This window comes from Balaenoptera physalus (assembly GCF_965194825.1).
Source record: "Balaenoptera physalus genome assembly, chromosome: 9".
Lineage (NCBI taxonomy): Eukaryota > Metazoa > Chordata > Mammalia > Artiodactyla > Balaenopteridae > Balaenoptera > Balaenoptera physalus.
This window is the reverse complement of record NC_138888.1, coordinates 41,050,468-41,071,573: the sequence shown is the minus strand read 5'-3', so window position 1 is coordinate 41,071,573 and position 21,106 is coordinate 41,050,468. Positions and strand designations below refer to the sequence as shown.

Here is a 21,106-nt window from a genome sequence, read left to right as displayed (position 1 = left end):
CTCTCCTCCCAGCAATTTTGCCATACATTTTACTATTAGATATATATATTAGAAAGTCCAGATTTTGTATACCTGTAAAAATATTTATACCAGCATAATTTATGAAAAATTTCTGTTATAAAATTCAAGATTGATTGATAGGTTTTATCTCTCAGTAATTTAAAGATGTTGCTCTACTGTCTTTTCCTTGCATTTCTTGATTTTGACAAGACATCTGTTGTCACATTTATCTTTGTTACTCTGTACATACAGTATCTTTACTATTTTTTGACAATTTGATTGTCATATGCTTGGTTGAAGTTTGCTGAGATTCTCAGATCTGTGGATATGGAGTTTTTGTCACATTTCAAAAAATTCCATCCATTTTTTTTCTGTCTCACAGCTCACTGGTACTCTATTCACTTTTTTCAAATTTTTTTGTGTCTATGCTTCATTCTGGATACTGCTCACTGTCATGTCTTAAAAGTAACTAAACTTTTCTTTTGCATTGCCTAGTCTGTCATTGATACACAATGTATTTTTCATCTTAGACCTTGGAGTTTTCTTCTCTTGAAGTTTAGGTTTGGTCTTTCTTTTTAAATATCTTTCTTCACTCTACCTAAATGTCTGAACATATGTAATACCTTTATAATAACTGTTTTAACGTCATTCTCTGCTACTGCGTCTGTTCTGGGTTGGTTTTGATGGACTGATTCCTTTCCTCTTGTTTGATCATGCTTCCCTACTCCTTTATATGTCTGGTAAGTCTAGGTTGTGTGTTAGGCGGATCTTAAAATGACTCCCAAAGATCTCTGCCTCCATAACTCACATTCTTTCATGTTCCCCTCCCACTGAGTGTGTGCTGGCCATATGACTAGCTTCTGACAAACAGAATATGGAAAAAGCAATAGAATGTCACTTAGGTTATGAGAGGTTGCAGCATCCACCTTGCGAGCCGACTCTATTGCCTTGCTAGCTTGCATGGTTTGAAGAAGCAAACTGCAATGTTATAGAGGCCCATGTGGCAAGAAATTGAGGGCAGCGTCTGGTCAACAGGCAGTGAGGAACTAAGGTAACCAGTTCAACATTTGCCTGCAAGGTACTGTATTGAATCATGCCAATAACTATGTGAGGTTGGAAATCCATTGTTTCTTAGTTGAGCCTTAATATAACCAGAACCTGGCAAGATAACTTCTTAGCCTGTGAAAGATCCTGAAACAGAGTCCCTAGCCAATCCACGCTCAGATTCCTGACACACAGAAACCATTTTTAGCCACTGAATTTGTCACACTGTTGAGGCAGTAATAGATAATTAAGTTTTCATGGTAGACCATGTGAAATTGACCTTTTCTGATGTGGTATTCCTGTGAATATTCTTGGGATTTGTTCCTGAGATGCTGTTAAGTTTCTTAGAAAAAGCTTGATACTTCTGGGTCTTGCTTTTATGATTTGTTGGGTGGGACCAGGGCAGTGCTCAGTCTAGGACTGTATATTCCCTAGTACTGAGTCAAGACCATTCTTAGTAGTCTACTAAATGCCCTGTGAATCATGGATTTTTCCTGTCTGGCTGGTGGTAAAAGGCATTAGTTCCACCACTTTGTGATCACCTTTAGGTAGTACTTTCTCCAGCCTCAGAGATTCTCCTCACATATATATGTACCTCAGTACTCAGCTGAATAGTTGAGGGTGACTCCCAAGTATTGGATAAATGCTTCATCTAAATTATACCTCAGGTGCACAGACTTTGAGTCATGCTTTGTGTAGTCTCCCAAAGGTCCCCAGAGGGATTGAACCACAGTTACCACAGGAATTACTTGCTCAAACTGTATATTAGCTTTATATTCTTCCCTTTCTCAGTTCCTCATTAAACTACCAGCATTTCCTGAGATTGCCTCCCAAACAATTTGCACTCAAATTGTGTCCAGCGTCTTTTTATGAGAGAATCTAACCTAAGACAAACCCTTTTGTTAGTGTTATGTTATTGTTATTTTATCAGAAATGATCATTGTTTTACTCAACCACTGTGTGTTTAAATTTGTCACAGCCCTATTATTTTATTTGCTCACCATTCCTTTTCATATCTAAGGCTTTCTATTAGGATCTCTTTCTTTTCCCACTTTCCCATACAGTATATTCCTGAGATATGTGTTTTTTTCTTCCAGTTTTTATTGAGATATAATTGACATACAGCACTGTATAAGTTTAAGGTGTACAGCATAATGATTTCACTTACATACACCATAAAGTGATTAATACAATGATTAATAAGTTTAGTGAGCATCCCTCACCTCATATCAATACAAAATAAAAGAAATAGAAAAAATATTTTTTCCTTGTGATAAGAACTCTTAGGATTTACTCTCTTTAACATTCATATATAACATGCATGCCTCTGATAACCAAAAATCTGACCTCTTTATCTATGAGTTTGTTTTTGAAGTATAATTGACCTATAATACTATGTTAGTTCATGGGACACAACATAGTGATTCGATATTTCTATACATTACAAAATGATCACCATGATGTCTAGTTACTATCTGTCACCATACAAAGATATTACATTATTATTGACTATATTCCCTACACTGTACATTTCATACCCGCGACTCATTTATTTTGTAACTGAAAGTTTGTATCTTGGGCTTCCTGAATTTGACAATAGATGCCTCTTGTCAATTCTGGAACATTCTTAGAGTTATCTCTTTGGATATTACCACCTTCTTATACTTCTTATCTCTTTCTGAAACTCCAATTATAATGATGTAAATCTCACACTGTTTTCATACTGAAGCTCACATTCCTTAGAGATTTATAAGAGAAAATTCTTTGAGACTGGTTTTAAAGTATGCTCCTCTAGAGAGTATTTCTGTTTGCTTCTGCTGGGTGTCTAGAGTACCGCCAACCTGGAACCACTTTCAGCAATGTACTCAGCTTGGAGATTTGGGGATTTCATTGGTAGCATTATTTCAGTCCCAAAATTACATGAGAGGTAACCTGTGGTTACAAATTCAAGAGAAGATAAACTCTTTACACACACCATTAAAACTAAGTCAGGCAAGTTACCTTAGAGTCTTCTTTTTGACACCTGTTTGTTCTGATTCATCTTTTCACGAAAGTGTGGTCCTTAATCGTTTCTGTCTTTCTGCAGGTTTCTGTTTATAAACTTCTCATATCCATACCTCCTGCCTTGCATGCATGATCAGTTGAAATTAAATATCTGGATTATTGGTCATCAAGAGTTACTATTGTTTTCTTAGCCCCTAAAAGAATCTTGATAAGTTGTAGATCTATGATATCTAAAATTTTTCAACCTAAATTTTAAATTGTTTTGAAATACACAATCTCGTGTTTTAATATTGAAATTTCAGAGTAAAACTGTTACTTCACTCTTTTAAATGTTTTCAATAGAACCTAAGTAAGTTAATACCCACTATTATCCACATAAAATATATTGTAATGTTATATTTCAACATTCATAAATCTTACATTGTTTTCTATGCTAACGTGGTCCCATGTGTAGCCCCATGTGTTGTACAAAGATTCTACAAGCTATGATGTAGGTTAGCAACAGATTTTATTTGGGGGAAGCCAGCAAGGCTAAAGTCAGCCACAGAGAAGGCATGAGCCCCTATGCTCCCGTTGTCCCATGAGGGCGCAGCGTGCCCTGCTGGACATGCAATATGGATGGTATTCCAGTGGATGGACATTCTCCTCCATTTTTCTCCTTAAAGCTATGGAAAATGTGAGAACAATCTTATGAGTGAAGAGTCACATTAATATCCTGCACACCTACAAGTCAGGATTTGAATGACAGCATTTTACAAAAACTATTTGGAATACTAGGTGCTCATCACCTGGAAGCCTTGAGGTCAGTGGGAAATTGTAGACCCCTCTAGTGGTGGAAAAGCCCCTGGTCCCATTGGAAACTCATTTTTAATATAGCCTCTCCTTCTGAGAAAAGAAAAGAATCCAACTTAGCTCATGAACCAAGCAATCCTGCATGAGTACCTTGGATTATTTTCAGTCAACCAGGTGCCTTCCTTCATCAACTCGTATTTGCATGGCATTTCCTATACAAGAAATGTATTATGCTATATTTTATGCATGAACTTTTTTTGTGGCTCTATCATATTTCTCAAGTTAATTATATTTATAAATTGAAATTGATTTTTCAATTCCTACAAAGCTCTAAATGTTAACAAGGTTTCTTTGTATTAAATTACTATATAATTATTAATAGTACACAATTGATTAAAACATGAAAAATAAAATTTTACTGGAAATGTATTACTTAATGAGGTGGATAGGTCTCTTAAAAATTAATTCATGTACTCATAGATGAATGAGACTTATTGCTAGAATAAAGCAAGCTTCAATGGAAATTAACAGCAAATGAAGAGAGAGTAGATGGTCTACCAATAAATTCGGGGCTTACAAAACAGGCATTAATTATTGTTGTTAACAGTAGAATTCTCAACATATTCCAAGTAGATTAATATAAAATAAGTACATGAAATGCACAAATAATTAGGCATATAATTAGTTGGCTAGTGACAGTGAGCAGATAAGCATCCAAGTATAAATAACGCATAAGTATTTTTCAGTGTCCACTAATCTATTGCCAAAATTTAATGAAAATGACCCTCTTATAAGCTTCAATAATTGTTTAACCTAACTTATCTCTGACATATGTTTTTGGAATCAAAGATATAACTTTGATATGTCAAAAAATGACTTCTATTTGAAATCATGCAAAAAAAGCAGCTGAGGCAGTTCTTTGATTACAGAGACTATGCAGAGAAGATTATTTTGAATTGTTCTTTTAAAATGTTTGTTTTTTGAATCTTTTATTTCCTTCTATTTATTTTATCTTCCTTTTTTTAACCACTTCAGATTTTTTTATACATAGACAATGTAATTCAGTAAAATATAGGTGGGTTAAAATTTTGATTTTTAACTTTTTTGGGGGCTGGGGGAGTGGGAAAATTATATTAGGAAGGGTAGGAGTGGAAACTAGAAATAGCAACGCTGCTGCAAACTTTGACCACAGGCATATTCTCAGACAGATGAATTTCAGGAAAAAATACAGATGGAAGTTAATGTGAAAATAATTTGTTTAAAGCTGCTGTCTGTGCCCAGATCAACTAGAAAGTCCTAGTGTAATCTGGAAGCATACACTGAGGTTTGAAGACCTCTGCTCTGAGCCCCCAGGATCATAGAGACAAAAGGCTACAGTGCACTTCAGACTTCATTTAGTGCTTTGCATTTGTACTTTCTTGTCCGGTTTTGGTCTCTTAAGGATTTCCCGTACTTTCCTGCCACATAAGCATGTTAGTGTTCATTAAGAAAGTCAAAAATGTGAGTATATACTTTTTAAAATTTTGGGTGGTTTTTAAACTGGAAGTGTTTTGTCTTTTTTTTAAAGAGGGGGAGGGAGAATAGCTAATATACCAATATACGGAAAATAGAATGCACTATGTTATTTAAAAAAGAAGTTAAATATATAAGTTAATTTTTACTTAGTTTAACAATTTTTTATTTATTTAGGGTTTCTCAAAATTCTTAGATTAATTGCTCATTCAGACATATTTGAAATTCATGAGAAAAAGAATGTAGTTACTTACTCAATGAATTATTAAGTAGGTTATTGCTATATGCCCAGCAGTTGTTTAATTGATAAATTAAGGTTATAAACAAGAGGCAGAATAGTGTCAAATTTGTGCTATGTAATAAGGATCTTCAGGGAAATGGCTTTTCAAGATAACAGAAATTTATTTTTCAAGGTCACCTGGCCATTGAGTCTTCTTTGTTTTGTCTTTCTGATGATAATGTGAGTCTAATGTTTGTATAATTCCCTCAAAAGGAAGGTGGTTAGTAGAAGATAACAGGACTGTTGATGTAAATTAGTATAAAATAGCAGTAACACATTAAGAATTACCTTTCAACTGTGTGAACTTACCTGAGATTCTAGGGGCCAAGAAACAGTTTTAAGCTACTGTGAATATGTTCTTGTCTTATGTAGCTACCACACTTTTGATAAGCTTTTCCAGCTCAGGTTAATCAGATGAGGTGCTAAAAATCAAGGGATATGAGTAAGTATTGCCTCTACTTATTAATCCATAATTACTTAACATGCTTCAGGTGGTATCAGGAATGGATTTGGCATGATAACCATGACTTCTGTGGTTCAGGTTTAAGGGAGTCAGAAAGTTATAGGAGAGAATCTTGAGCTAAGTATATCTCTTAGAGAATGACTTGAGGACATGGGAGGGGGAAGGATAAGCTGGGATGAAGTGAGAGAGTGGCATGGACATATATACACTACCAACTGTAAAATAGATAGTTACTGGGTAGCAGCCACATAGCACAGGGGGATCAGCTCAGTGCTTTGTGTCCACCTAGAGGGGTGGCATAGGGAGGGTGGGAGGGAGATGCAAGAGGGAGGAGATATGGGGATATATGTATATGTATAGCTGATTCACTTTGTTATAAAGCAGAAACTAACACACCATTGTAAAGCAATTGTACTCCAATAAAGATGTTAAAAAAATTTTTTTTTTAAAGAATATCTCTTAGAGACAAGCTGACGGAGGCCTGTATGACACTGAGTTTTTGAGGAAGGTTTTGTGAGTGAGTTATATTTAGTGGGGTTTGGCACCATTCACCTCCTTCTGACTGATGGGATTGGTAGATAATTACCCCGATTCGTTGGGTCTCCCTAAGGAGTAAGTGCGATCAAGGATCTCCAAAGACAGTTGAAGATCCAAGGGAATGATGGGTGGTCCTTCACATTTAAGGCAGAAATTGAATCGATTGGAAGTTTTACTTGCAAGAGCAAATGAGTGGAGCTGAGAAAATTCTACATCTCTTATTAAGTAATTTTCTCTGTGTGATTTTGCATCAAGAAAGAGCCTGGTTCCAATGTAGTGTGTTCTTTTTGTTGTTGTTGTTAATTTGTTTTATCTTAGAGCAACACTATTTTAAAATATATGTGCTAGATTTCCACCCTCACACAATTTTCTACTTGAGAATATTCGATATAGAGAGGTTGGGTTAAAATTAGTGTTCAATGGGGTCAAAGTTTATATAGGACCAAAACATGATACAAAAAAGTCTTTTTCAAGCTCTAGTTGCTGCCCACCAGACAAAGACCACCAGGACCATACCTATAGTCAAACTAAGCGGGGTTTATGACTTCTTGCAACAAGGATGACTGCACACCACATGGAACCTGGGGCATGTAAACAAGAGGGTTTTGTTTTGCTTTGGTTTTTAGAAGGGGTTTGTAATGGGGGTTAGGCTTATGTTAGATGTTTTAGAGGAGGTTTGTGATAGTTCTGCTGAAATGTGGTTTTCTTGTGGATTGGGTATTGCTCGAAAGAGGGGAAAATTTTATGGTTGGGTTTTTTCTTTCTTTCTCTCTTTTTTTTTTTTTTAATCTAGGAGGTGGAGAAACAGAGTGAGGCTAAAAAGGCATCTCATGAGAGAATTCTCTTATGTGAGCCAGGAGAATACGATTGGCTATTTTTGTGGCTTCAACCATGTCCTTACTTTTGTCTGTTTTTAAACATGCTTATGGAATGGTTCTACTTTTGAATTGCTTCATCATAGTCAGAAAGTGATCTTTGATGATGGTACACTCTGAAATTATTTACATCCTACAGAACTATCATATGATGATGGAAAGGGATGCATAATACAAAAGGTGTTAGAGAATTCATTACTACCAACCCCAAGGATTAATGTTCAATTAAAAAGCAAACAACTGTGTTATAATATGGATGCCGTTATCATCCCCATTTTATAGATAAAGAAGATGAGGTTGAGAGCTGTGAGGTGTGCCCAAGGTTACACAGCTATTAAGTGGTGAAACAGGCTCACTCAAGAGTCTGTACTTAACAAACTGACCCTGCTACCCCATTTCCCCCAGGATCTATGATACTTAGATATATGACCTATCAAGTTTCAACAGACATTGTGGAAACAGATTTATTGGGATCAGACTCAGTATAAGAACCATTAAGATTTAAGGGTGGTATAGCAGAGTTGAGGAATTGTCTATAGGAAAATATAATTTCCAGAAAGCAGGAAGGCTGAAAGCAGGTATATTATTCAGTAAATCTGGGAAAATCACATGGATTTGACATTGCTGGGACTTACTTTCATTTAAGAAGTAAAAGACTCTTTAAATGATGTAAGCTTCATGTGATCACAGGGTAACTGAAATTTCCAGTGCTGATAAGACCCTATATTGGGTGAATAATCTCACCAAAAGCTGTATATATTTCTTTTTAAGTCTTGAGGTTGGAAGGGAATAGGATTTATTTATGCTGAACCTGCCCCTGGCTAGTGGAACCTCTTGATTCTGATAAAATGACATATTCTTATGTTGATAAATCATCAATAAACTAAACTAATGTTTTACGGATTGTGTGTTGGCAGGGGAGTAGGGAAGGGCATGTTCCTTCTTCCCAATCATAATCCATCTGATAAGAATCAGGGGCCCATAATCATTCCTGAAAAAAATGGAGTCTGTTGATTAAAATGGCATTCTGGAGACAGTGATGTGGAAATAAATTGCAGGCTGCATTGAATAACCAGAGAGATTAAAGTTAGGAAAAGAAATAAGGCATTTTCTATCACAGGGCATGTACTTTGACTAAGAGTAGGCAGTGGGAATGGAAAAGATACTGAAAATAAAATGCAGTAGAACTAATTATGAATTAACATTGGCAAAAAAAAAAAAAAATGAGAAAGAAAATCCTGAGAGTAAAGTTCAAACACTTAAATGTTATAGAATCTCCATAGTAAGGGAGCTGAAGAAGAGAAGAAGGAGCTAGTAAAAGAGATGGGAGAAATCACAATGCAACTAATTATTTACTCATTAATAAATCAAGAAACATTTAATGAGTTGCTGCTTCATATCAGGCAAATCTCTAGGTGCTGAGGCTGCAGCAGTAATTTAAAAAAATAAAAAGACAAATTTCTTACCTTTGTGGAGCTTACATCATGGTTGAAGGAACAGATAATAGACAGATAATCATAGATAAGTCAGATGGTGAAAAAGGCGAGAAGTTGGAGGGATAGTGATTTAAAAAAAGCATAAGTGTCTCAGAAACTAAGAGATTTCCTAAATTCTGTTTTATTTTAAAATAATTTGGTTTAAAACTTTGAAAGAAATGGGAATTTTTTTTTTATTTTGTTGGTTTTGTTTTGTTTTTTTATTTTCCATCATTTTATTCAGTCTTATCTCAAGTCAATTTAACTTTGAATAAGGTGGAAGGAACATAGGGGGATTCAAAAGATGAATAATGAGGGTTTGGAAGTGCCTCTATGGGGAATGAGAAAGGGAGTTGACAAAGGACAAATGAACCCAGCTGAGTGTTGGGAACCCAGATGAACCAGTGAGGTGGGTCATCATACATTTGTGATGTGGTTAGAAGATTAATAGTAATAATATCATTATATTATATGCTAAGCAATGTACTAAACATTTTACAATAATAATTTTAGAATAACATTTTACTTAATACTCAAAGCTATCTGTGAGGCAAATATTATTAATTCCATCTTACATGTGCGGTAACTGAGGCTAAATGACTTATTCAAATTCACACAGATAATGAGTGGCAGTGTCAGAATTACCAGGCAGCCCTTTTTGACTCCATAGTTGGATCATTTAATAACCATACTAGCCTAGATCTAGAGGAACTGAGCTTACAGGTTTCGACATACTTTATCTCAACTGCAAAATTACTCAGCCAGAGGGCAAGCCCATCACTCTTTGAATGTAAAATGTGAGTGGCCCTGTTGGGAGTGAGAGGGGCAGGAGGAGTCCAAGGTAATCTCCAGTGTCCTCCCAGCTCAAACACTGATTCTCTCCTATAGCAAATATGCTCAAACAGAGCTTCCACTGGAATTACAGAACGAAACACAACAACAGCCTGTGTGGAGTGCCTCTGATGCCTTGTATTTGTATAGGGCAGTCTTCTTTGCAATTGTTTCCAATTCAAACCGAGAATCTAAGCCTGACAGCTAATAATTTGTTCTCAACCACATTTTACCTTTTACCATCCTTGGCTATCAAGTTTTCTTATTCTATACAAATTTCCTGCATTTTGTCCCTGCTTTTTAGCATTTTTGTAATCATGGTAGCTAGCCTTTAAGTTTTCTTGACCCCTTGCAGACTCATCTCAATCAGAGTTAGCAAATGGATTGCTGAAAGCCACTGTTTAGCTGGATTGGAGAATAGGGCCCTACCTGCCTGCAGACAACTCCTTGCTGGGTATTTCTCAAGTCTAGCACATTTCCTGCTTAGATATATGGGTTTTTTTTCGTTTTTTTAACATCTTTATTGGAGTAAAATTGATTTACAATGGTGTTTTAGTTTCTACTTTATAACAAAGTGAATCAGCTATACATATACATATATCCCCATATCTCCTCCCTCTTGCGTCTCCCTACCACCCTCCCTATCCCACCCCTCTAGGTGGTCACAAAGCACTGACTGATCTCCCTGTATTATGCGGCTGCTTCCCACTAGCTATTTTACATTTGGTAGTATATATAATTCCATACCAGTCTCTTACTTTGTCCCAGCATACCCTTCCCCCTCCCCGTGTCCTCAAGTCCATTCTCTACGTCTGCATCTTTATTCCTGTCCTGCCCCTAAGTTCTTCAGAACCATTTTTTTCTTTTTTTTTTTTAGATTCCATATGTATGTGTTAGCATACAGTATTTGTTTTCCTCTTTCTGACTTACTTCACTCTGTATGACAGACTCTATCTCCATCCACCTCACTACAAATAACTCAATTTCGTTTCTTTTTATGGCTGAGTTATATTCCATTGTGTATATGTGCCACATCTTCTTTATCCATTCATCTGTCGATGGACACTTAGGTTGCTTCCATGTCCTGGCTATTGTAAATAGAGCTGCAGTGAACATTGTGCTACATGACTCTTTTTGAATTATGGTTTTCTCAGGGTATATGCACAGTAGTGGGATTGCTGGGTGGTAATGTAGTTCTATTTTTAGTTTTTTGAGGAACCTCCATACTGTTCTCCATAGTGGCTGTATCAATTTACATTCCCACCAACAGTGCAAGAGGTTTCCCTTTTCTCCACACCCTCTCCAGCACTTAATATTTGTAGATTTTTTGATGATGGCCATTCTGAGTGGTGTGAGGTGATACCTCATTGTAGTTTCGATTTGCATTTCTCTAATGATTAGTGATGTTGAGCATCCTTTCATGAGTTTGTTGGCAATCTGTATATCTTCTTTGGAGAAATGTCTATTCAGATCTTCTGCTCATTTTTGGATGGGGTTGTTTGTTTTTTTGATATTGAGCTGCATGAGCTGCTAGTAGATTAATCCTTTGTCAGTTGCTTCATTTACAAATATTTTCTCCCATACTGAGGGTTGTATTTTCGTCTTGTTTATGGTTTCCTTTGCTGTGCAAAATCTTTTAAGTTTCTTTAGGTCCCATTTGTTTATTTTCGTTTTTATTTCCATTTCTCTAGGAGGTGGGTCAAAAAGGATCTTGCTGTGGTTTACGTCATAGAGTGTTCTGCCTATGTTTTCCTCTAAGAGTTTTATAGTGTCTGGCCTTACATTTAGGTCTTTAATCCATTTTGAGTTTATTCTTGTGTATGGTGTTAGGGAGTGTTCTAATTTCATTCTTTTACATGTAGCAGTCCAGTTTTCCCAGCACCACTTATTGAAGAGGCTGTCTTTTCTCCATTGTATATTCTTACCTCCTTTATAATAAATAAGGTGACCATATGTGCATGGGTTTATCTCTGGGCTTTCTATCCTGTTCCATTGATCTATATTTCTGTTTTTATACCAATACCATACTGTCTTGATTAATGTAGCTTTGTAGTATAGTCTGAAGTCCAGGAGTCTGATTCCTCCAGCTATGTTTTTCTTTCTCAAGATTGCTTTGGGTGTTTGGGGTCTTTTGCATTTTCATACAAATTGTGAAAAATTTTCCTCGAGTTCTGTGAAAAAGTCCATTGGTAGTTTGATAGGGATTGCATTGAATCTGTAGATTGCTTTGGGTAGTAGAGTCATTTTCACAATGTTGAGTCTTCCAATCCAAGAACATGCTATATCTCTCCATCTGTTTCTATCATCTTAAATTTCTTTCATCAGTGTCTTACAGTTTTCTGCATACAGGTCTTTTGTCTCCTTAGTTAGGTTTATTCCTACGTATTTTATTCCTTTTTGTTGCAATGGTAAATGGGAGTGTTTCCTTATTTCTCTTTCAGAGTTTTCATCATTAGTGTATAGGAATGCGAGCGATTTCTGTGCATTAATCTTGTACTACAGTCATTGATTAGCTCTAGTAGTTTTCTGGTAGAGTCTTTAGGATTCTCTATGTATAGTATCATGTCATCTGCAAACAGTGACAGCTTTACTTCTTCTTTTCCGATTTGGATTCCTTTTATTTCTTTTTCTTCTCTGATTGCTGTGGCTAAAACTTCCAAAACTATGTAGAATAATAGTGGTGAGAGTGGACAACTTTGTCTTGTTCCTGATCTTAGAGGAAATGGTTTCAGTTTTTCACCATTGAGAATGATGTTGGCTGTGGGTTTGTCATATATGGCCTTTATTATGTTGAGGTTGGTTCCCTCTACGCCTACTCTCTGGAGGGTTCTTATCATAAATAAGTGTGGAATTTTGTTGAAAGCTTTTTCTGCATCTATTGAGATGATCATATGGTCCATCTCCTTCTATTTGTTAATATGGTGTATCACATTGATTGATTTGTGTATATTGAGGAATCCTTGCATTCCTGGGATAAACCCCAGGTGATCATGGTGTATGATCCTTGTAATGTGCTGTTGGATTCTGCTTGCTAGTATTTTGTTGAGCATTTTTGCATCCAAGTTCATCAGTAATATTGGCCTGTAATTTTCTTTCTTTGTGACAGCTTTGTCTGGTTTTGGTATCAGGGTGATGGTGGCCTCGTAGAATGACTTTGCAAGTGTTCCTCCCTCTGCTATATTTTGGAAGAGTTTGAGAAGGATAGGTGTTAGCTCTTCTCTAAATGTTTGATAGAATTCGCCTGTGAAGCCATCTGTTAGTGGGCTTTTGTTTGTTGGAAGATTTTTAATCACTGTCTCAATTTCAGTGCTTGTGATTGGTCTGTTTATATTTTCTATTTCTTCCTGGTTCAGTCTTAGAAGGTTGTGCTTTTCTAAAAATTTGTCCATTTCTTCCAGGTTGTCCATTTTATTGGCATATAGTTGCTTGCAGTAATCTCTCATGATGCTTTGTATTTCTGCAGTGTCAGTTTTTACTTCTCCTTTTTCATTTCTAATTCTATTGATTTGAGTCTTCTCCCTTTTTCTCTTGATGAGTCTGGCTAATGGTTTATCAATTTTGTTTATCTTCTCAAAGAACCAGCTTTTAGTTTTATTGATCTTTGTTATTGTTTCCTTCAATTCTTTTTATTTATTTCTGCTCTGATCTTTATGATTTCTGTCCTTCTGCTAACTTTACGGCTTTTTTGTTCTTCTTTCTCTAATTGCTTTAGGTGTAAGGTTAGGTTGTTTATTTGAGATGTTTCTTGATTCTTGAGATAGGATCGTATTGCTCTGAACTTCCCTTTAGAACTGCTTTTGCTGCATCCCATAGGTTTTGGGTCATCGTGTTTTCACTGTCATTTGTTTCTAGATATTTTTTGATTTCCTCTTTGATTTCTTCAGAGATGTCTTGGTTATTTAGTAGTGTATTGTTTAGCCTCCATGTGTTTGTATTTTTTACAGATTTTTTCCTGTAATTGATATGTAGTCTCAGAGCGTTGTGGTCGGAAAAGATACTTGATACGATTTCAGTTTTCTTAAATTTACCAAGGCTTGTTTTGTGACCCAAGATATGATCTATCCTGGAGAATGTTCCATGAGCACTTGAGAAGAAAGTGTATTTTGTTGTTTTTGCATGGAATGTCCTATAAATACCAATTAAGTTCATCTTGTTTAATGTGTCATTTAATGCTTGTGTTTCCTTATTTATTTTCATTTTGGATGATCTGTCCATTGGTGAAAGTGGGGTGTTAAAGTCCCTCCTATGATTGTGTTACTGTCGATTTCCCCTTTTATGGCTGTTAGCATTTGCCTTATGTATTGAGGTGCTCCTATGTTGGGTGCATAAATATTTACAATTGTTATATCTTCTTCTTGGATTAATCCCTTGATCACTATGTAGGGTCCTTCTTTGTCTCCCGTAATAGTCTTTATTTTAAAGTGTATTTTTTCTGATATGAGAATTGCTACTCCAGCTTTCTTTTGATTTCCATTTGCATGGAATATCTTTTTGCATCCCCTCACTTTCAGTCTGCATGTGTCCCTAGGTCTGAAGTGGGTCTCTTGTAGACAGCATATATATGGGTCTTGTTTTTGTATCCATTCAGCCAGTCTGTGTCTTTTGGTTGGAGCATTTAATCCATTTACATTTAAGGTAATTATCAATATGTATGTTCCTGTTACCATTTTCTTAATTGTTTTGGGTTTGTTATTGTAGGTCTTTTCCGTCTCTTGTGTTTCCTGCCTAGAGAAGTTCCTTTAGCATTTGTTGTAAAGCTGGTTTGGTGGTGCTGAATTCTCTTACCTTTTGATTGTCTGTAAATGTTTTAATTTCTCTCTTGAACCTGAATGAGATCCTTGCTGGGTAGAGTAATCTTGGTTGTAGGTTTTTCCCTTTCATCACTTTAAATATGTCCTTCCACTCCCTTCTGTCTTGCAGAGTTTCTGCTGAAAGATCAGCTGTTAACCTTATGGGGATTCCCTTGTACGTTATTTGTTGTTTTTCCCTTGCTGCTTTTAATATTTTTTCTTTGTATTTAATTTTTGATAGTTTGATTAATATGTGTCTTGGTATGTTTCTGCCTGGATTTTTCCTGTATGGGATTCCCTGCGCTTCCTAGACTTGATTGATAATTTCCTTTCCCATATTAGGGAAGTTTTCAACTTTAAACTCTTCAAATATTTTCTCAGTCCCTTTCTTTTTCTCTTCTTCTCTGGGACCCCTATAATTTGAATGTTGGTGTGTTTAATGTTGTCCCAGAGGTCTCTGAGACTGTCCTCAATTCTTTTCATTCTTTTTTCTTTATTCTGCTCTGCAGTAGTTATTTCCACTATTTTATCTTCCACGTCACATATCTGTTTTTCTGCCTCAGTTATTCTGCTACTGATTCCTTCTAGAGAATTTTTAATTTCATTTATTGTGTTGTTCATCACTGTTTGTTTGCTCTTTAGTTCTTCTAGGTCCTTGTTAAACGTTTCTTGTATTTTCTCTATTCTATTTCCAAGATTTTGGATCATCTTTACTATCATTATTCTGAATTCTTTTTCAGGTCGACTGCCTATTTCCTCTTCCTTTGTTTGGTCTGGTGGGTTTTTACCTTGCTCCTTCATCTGCTGTGTGTTTCTCTGTCTTCTCATTTTGCTTAACTTACTGTGTTTAGGGTCTCCTTTTCGCAGGCTACAGGTTCGTAGTTCCCGTTGTTTTTGGTGTCTGCCCCCAGTGACTAAGGTTGGTTCAGTGGGTTGTGTAGGCTTCCTGGTGAAGGGGACTAGTGCCTATGTTCTGGTGGATGAGGCTGGGTCTTGTCTTTCTAGTGGGCAGTGCTGTGTCAGGTGGTGTGTTTTGAGGTGTCTGTGACCTTATGATTTGAGGCAGCCTCTCTGCTAATGGGTGGGGTTGTGTTCCTGTCTTGCTGGCATAGGGTGTCCAGCCCTGTAGCTAGCCAGTCATTGAGTGGAGCTGAGTCTTAGCGTTGTGTTGGAGATCTCTGGGAGAGCTTTCACTGTTTGTTTGATATTACTTGGAGCTGGGTGGTCTCTGGTGGACCAATGTACTGAACTCAGCTCTCCCACCTCAGAAGCACAGGGCTGACACCCGGCTGGAACACCAAGACCCTGTCAGCCACATGGTTCAGAAGAAAATGGAGCAAAAAAAGAAAGAAAAAAATAAAATAAAATTTATTAAAGTAAGAAAAAAAATTAGAAAGTAATAAAAAATGAAGAAAAGAATGAAAAAGAATGAAATAGAGAAAGAAGAGAGCAACCAAAGCAAAAAGCAAATCCACCAATGTTAAAAAGTGCTAAAAACTATACTAAAAAAAAAAAAAAAGGTCAGAAAAAACCCTAGAACAAATGGTAAAAGCAAAGCTATACAGACAACATCACACAAAGAAGTATACACATATACACTCAGAAAAAGAGAAAAAGGAAAAACATATATCTATATATTAAAAAAAAAAAGGAGGAAGAGAGCAATTAAATCAATAAACAAATCTACCAATGATAATAAACTCTAAATACTAAACTAAGATAAACATAAAACCAGAAACAAATTAGATGCAGAAAGCAAACCCCAAGTCTACAGTTGCTCCCAAAGTCCACCGCCTCAATTTTGGGATGATTTGTTGACTATTCAGGTATTCCACAGATGCAGGGTACATCAAGTTGATTGTGGAGATTTAATCCACTGCTCCTGAGGCTGCTGGGAGAGATTTCCCTTTCTCCTCTTTGTTCGCACAGCTCCCAGTGTTCAGCTTTGGATTTGGCCCCGCCTCTGCATGTAGGTTGCCTGAGGGCGTCTGTTCCCACCCAGACAGGACAGGGTTAAAGTAGCAGCTGATTAGGGGGCTCTGTCTCACTCAGGCCGGGGGGAGGGAAGGTTACAGAATGCAGGGCAAGCCTGCGGCAGAGGCAGGCATGACATTGCAACAGCCTGAGGCATGCTGTATGTTCTCCAGGGGAAGTTGTCTCTGGATCACAGGACCTTGGCAGTGGTGGGTGCACAGGCTCCTGGTAGGGGAGGTGTGGATAGTGACCTGTGCTTTCACACAGACTTCTTGGTGGCTGAAACAGCAGCCTTAGCATTGCATGGCCATCTCTGGTGTCCACACTGATAGCCGCAGCTCGTGCCCACCTCCGGAGCTCGTTTAGGTGGTGCTCTGAATCCCCTCTCCTCACGCACCCCAAAACAATGGTCTCTTGCCTCTTAGGCAGGTCCAGACTTTTTCCTGGACTCCCTCCCTGCTAGCTGTGGCGCACTAGCCCCCTTCAGGCTGTGTTCACACAGCCCACCCCAGTCCTCTCCCTGCGATCTGACCTCCGAAGCCCAAGCCTCAGCTCCCAGCCCCCACCTCCCCTGCGGGTGAACAGACAAGCCTCTTGGGTTGGTGAGTGCTGGGCAGCACAGATCCTCTGTACGGGAATCTTTGGGCTTTGCCCTCTGCACCCCTATTGCCCCTATTGCTGCACTGTCCTCCGTGGCTCCAAATCTTCCCCCCCGCCACCCCCCATCTCTGCCAGTGAAAGGGCTTCCTAGTGTGTAGAAACTTTTCCTCCTTCACAGCTCCCTCCCAAAGGGACAGGTCCCATCCCTATTCTTTTGTCTCTGTTTTTTCTTTTTTCTTTTGCCCTACCCAGGTACATGGGGAGTTTCTTGTCTTTTGGGAAGTCTGAGGTCTTCTGCCAGCATTCAGTAGGTGTTCTGTAGGCGTTGTTCCACATGTAGATGTACTTCTGATGTATTTGTGGGGAGGAAGGTGATCTCCACATCTTACTCCTCCGCCATCTTGAAGGTCTCCGTCGGAATTGTTTAAAATTAAGAAATATCAATGACAATTAATAACTGTAATTTTTAAATGAATTAACCTGGAAAATGAGCCTCTTAACAATGTTTATTGCTTCAGGCTTTGGATGTTCCCTTCCATTATATCAGATTCTCTGGGCCACTAATCCCAATATTATACCTTGGAAATTTGTGTTTTCTCTCTAGCATGTTATGTAGCGCCCTCAATCATCTCCTTTTAGCTTGGTTCCTCAAAGAGTTTTGATTTGTACTGAATACAGGTCTGTGATTCTGACAGTTTTCATTTCTTTTTATATTTCATCCACTGTGCATTTGCTAAATCTGCATAAAAGTCGGGAGATACGAGTCCGGCCCAATTTTTGCCACTTACATATTTGTAACCTTGTACAAATCATGTAAACATTGTGAATCTATTTTATAATGTGTAAAAAGGGTATAATAGCATCTAACAACAACTATGAAAAAATCAAATGAGAATGTATGTAGAAAAGTGTTCAGTAACTGCAAAATTCAAAGCACATATAATTGATTATTATTATTTTTTTACGATGTTACCCTGCAGTGGCTTGCCAGCACTTCTTAACACTAATGCAGTTGAGATTCATTTCTCTTTTCTCCACTGCATCCTCAGACTCCTGATTTTAGAAATTCTTCAGCATTGCAGATTAAAGGAGATAGAGTAATATAAAAAGTTCCAGAGCTTATATTAACACTTCCCGTGTGTAAAACAGATAGCTAGTGGGAACTTGCTGTATAGCTCAGGGAGCTCAGCTTGGTGCTCTGTGGTGACCTAGATGGGTGGGATGGGGGTTGGGGGGATGGGAGGGAGGTCCAAGAGGGAGGGGATGTATGTATACATACAGCTGATTCACTTCGTTGTACAAAAGAAACTAACACAACATTGTAAAGCAACTATACCTTAATTAAAAAAACAAACAAAAAACTCTTCCCTATAATAACTTCTTTTTTAAAAATCCTATGACTTGTAACAGAAATTTTGGAGTTCCTATCCTCTATCAAACTAATTCTGCCTCATGAAAATAGAGGACTCTATTTACAGCTGTAGGCCACTCTCATTCCATATATGATTTCCAAATGCTGCTTAACTGTAAGTGGCTGATTTTGCAGTCTTATTATTTGTGCCAGTTTTCAGTATCTCTTCCACATTCTTTCTACCATAGCATATGGCTTTGCATGGTCGATTCAGTAAATATTCATAATTATTCCACTGCACTTTGGTGATGATGAATGTGTGTGTTATTGGAGATAAGTTGTGCAATCTGCAAGGAAAACAAAGATGAGTTCTTGCTTGGATATTTTTACGCATTTGGTGCTGGAGGCAGATGCTCTACTCCATAGAGAAGCAGGGCATTGCTCTGGGGAGAGGGATGCTGAGCCAGTCACATGCTTTTCCTCTTCCTTGTTTGTGCCTCATGACTGATTAGCATGCCTTCCTGAAACACTTCTGATATATGCATGTAACTACTTTCCATACAAGGTTATAAGAATGGGGTAATGCATGCAAAGGCTATTCCTTACCATAAGCAAAACTGAACTATGAATGTAAACGTTTCATGATACAAAACCAAAATATTTTAATATATCTTGATTAAATATTAGAAGGTGCTTTCTTTCTTGTGTTCCAACACAGTGAACACTTAGACAAAGGCAGTAGCTGAAGTTGTATCAGCAACCAGTAAAGGGTTTTTTGTTTGTTTGTTTTTTACTTTTCCTCTGCTGGCCATTATCCTCAAAACTAATAGAGAAAATCATGAAACCTCTCCTTTCTAAGTTTTACAGTGGAATAAAATAGTTACAAATAGTTCCCAGGAAGTCAGAATTACTACTGTCAAAGAAAACCGCATGCCCAATTACCAGTATTTCATATTTCTGGACACAAGTAAATATGAAGTATGACCCAAATTCGTTTGTGCATCAAGGCTGGAAATACACTGGGATTTTCTCTTCTGTGAAAAAATGATTCTTTATAAGAAAAAGGATGAAATGGCTTTAATGTGGATTTACTACTGCCATTGCTGTCTGGGTAAAGCTTAACATTTTACTTTTGAACCAAAAACAAACCATCAAGTCACAGAAGTAGCGAGTGAGCGCTTTTATACAAGCTTGAGGTTTGATTCAGTAGAAATATATCCACAAATTCTATGAACAGAGACATGAAGGTCTGAGTACACCGGATCTGCAGGTTCATAAGAAACTAGTAAAGCAAAAGGCAAAGAAAGAAAGAAGTATGCCTTCTCTTTGAACAACATTCTTTGGATTCTAGCAAAGTCATTACAAAACACCCAGAGTACATTCAGGCACAATGTGATAATGCGCAATCTTCACAACTTGCTTTAGTTTATAAAAATGACTGCAACCCCATTTTGTTCCTGGAACTTCCAGAAAACAGTAAAACTTCTCCCTTATTTTAATACTCACCAGCCACCCAGCTAAATGATTTCAGTTAATAGCAGTTATAATATACAGAATATTAGTATTTTGAGGGATGTAGGGAGGGAACTAAATATCTTTATATAAAAAGCTTAGTATAATTCTCTTTTTATAAAGGCCTATAAATAAGACAACAAACAACTTTCCTCAGCAAGCCCATTCACATAGTCCTTTATCTTCCTTTGGAATCTCTTTTGCTAGGTCAAATGAAAGGAATTAGAGTATCTATGAAGGGAATGCAAAGGAAGGAAATGATGAAGAAGGAAAAGTGGCCTCATTTACACTTCCTGGGCTCTTGGCCAATAGCCGTTGCTTAAGATTCTGCTGGAGGCATTCAGGCTGTTTCTAGGCGCTCGGCTAACTTCTAATGGACAGTTCAGGTCCTACTCAAAAAAAGTAACGATGACTGTGGTCCACAGGGGTGCCATTGACATTTCTCCCTTCTGTGTTTTTGCCTTTGTCTTTGACCTTAGAATGAACAATCCTCAGAGAGCTAGTATCTGCACTGACAATTGAAGCTGGAAGGTCTCTGCAGCGCCCAAGGGTGCACTATCAGTTCACTCATTAAGCAATGGTGACCTTGCTTTTAAATTAGGGAAGTTTGTTCTTCTGAAAATAACTCACAGACAATTAAATTTGTTTGTTTGTTTGTTTCTTTGTTTGCATACATTCAGGAAAAGAAAGCCTCCTTCAATTCTAAGGTACAGTATACTAGGAGATATTTCCCTGGTTCCCTGGGACTGAATTTAGTGACATTTTATATGGGAGAAGAGCCAAGGCATTAGTGTTCCATTAAAAAAGATGACAACAAATACATTTTGTGTGAGCAGAAATATCCCATGACGTACAGGGAAATGTTTATTCTCTCTCATTTTTCACTTATTCATCATTGCCCCAACTTCTTTCAAAATTGATTCAGGTCAATTTGTAAAAAGACCCAAATGGAGTGGCACATGTCTTAAGTTGGGTTCCTCAGAAACAGATTTTGAGATGAATATTCATATTAAAGTGAAATACTAGAAAGTGTTCTCAAGAAAAAAACAGTAGGAAAGAGGGGAAT

At 37.3% G+C, this 21,106-nt stretch overlaps 1 long non-coding RNA gene across 1 annotated transcript in view; it reads right to left on the bottom strand.

Annotated features, from left to right (window-relative positions):
- Positions 1–10,309: 10,309 nt before the first annotated feature.
- LOC309666933 overlaps positions 10,310–21,106 on the bottom strand; it is a 331,741-nt gene continuing 320,944 nt past the window's right edge. The window contains exon 7 of the long non-coding RNA XR_014267364.1: positions 10,310–18,875. This is a non-coding gene — a long non-coding RNA (uncharacterized lncRNA). The remainder of the gene's footprint in view (positions 18,876–21,106) is intronic.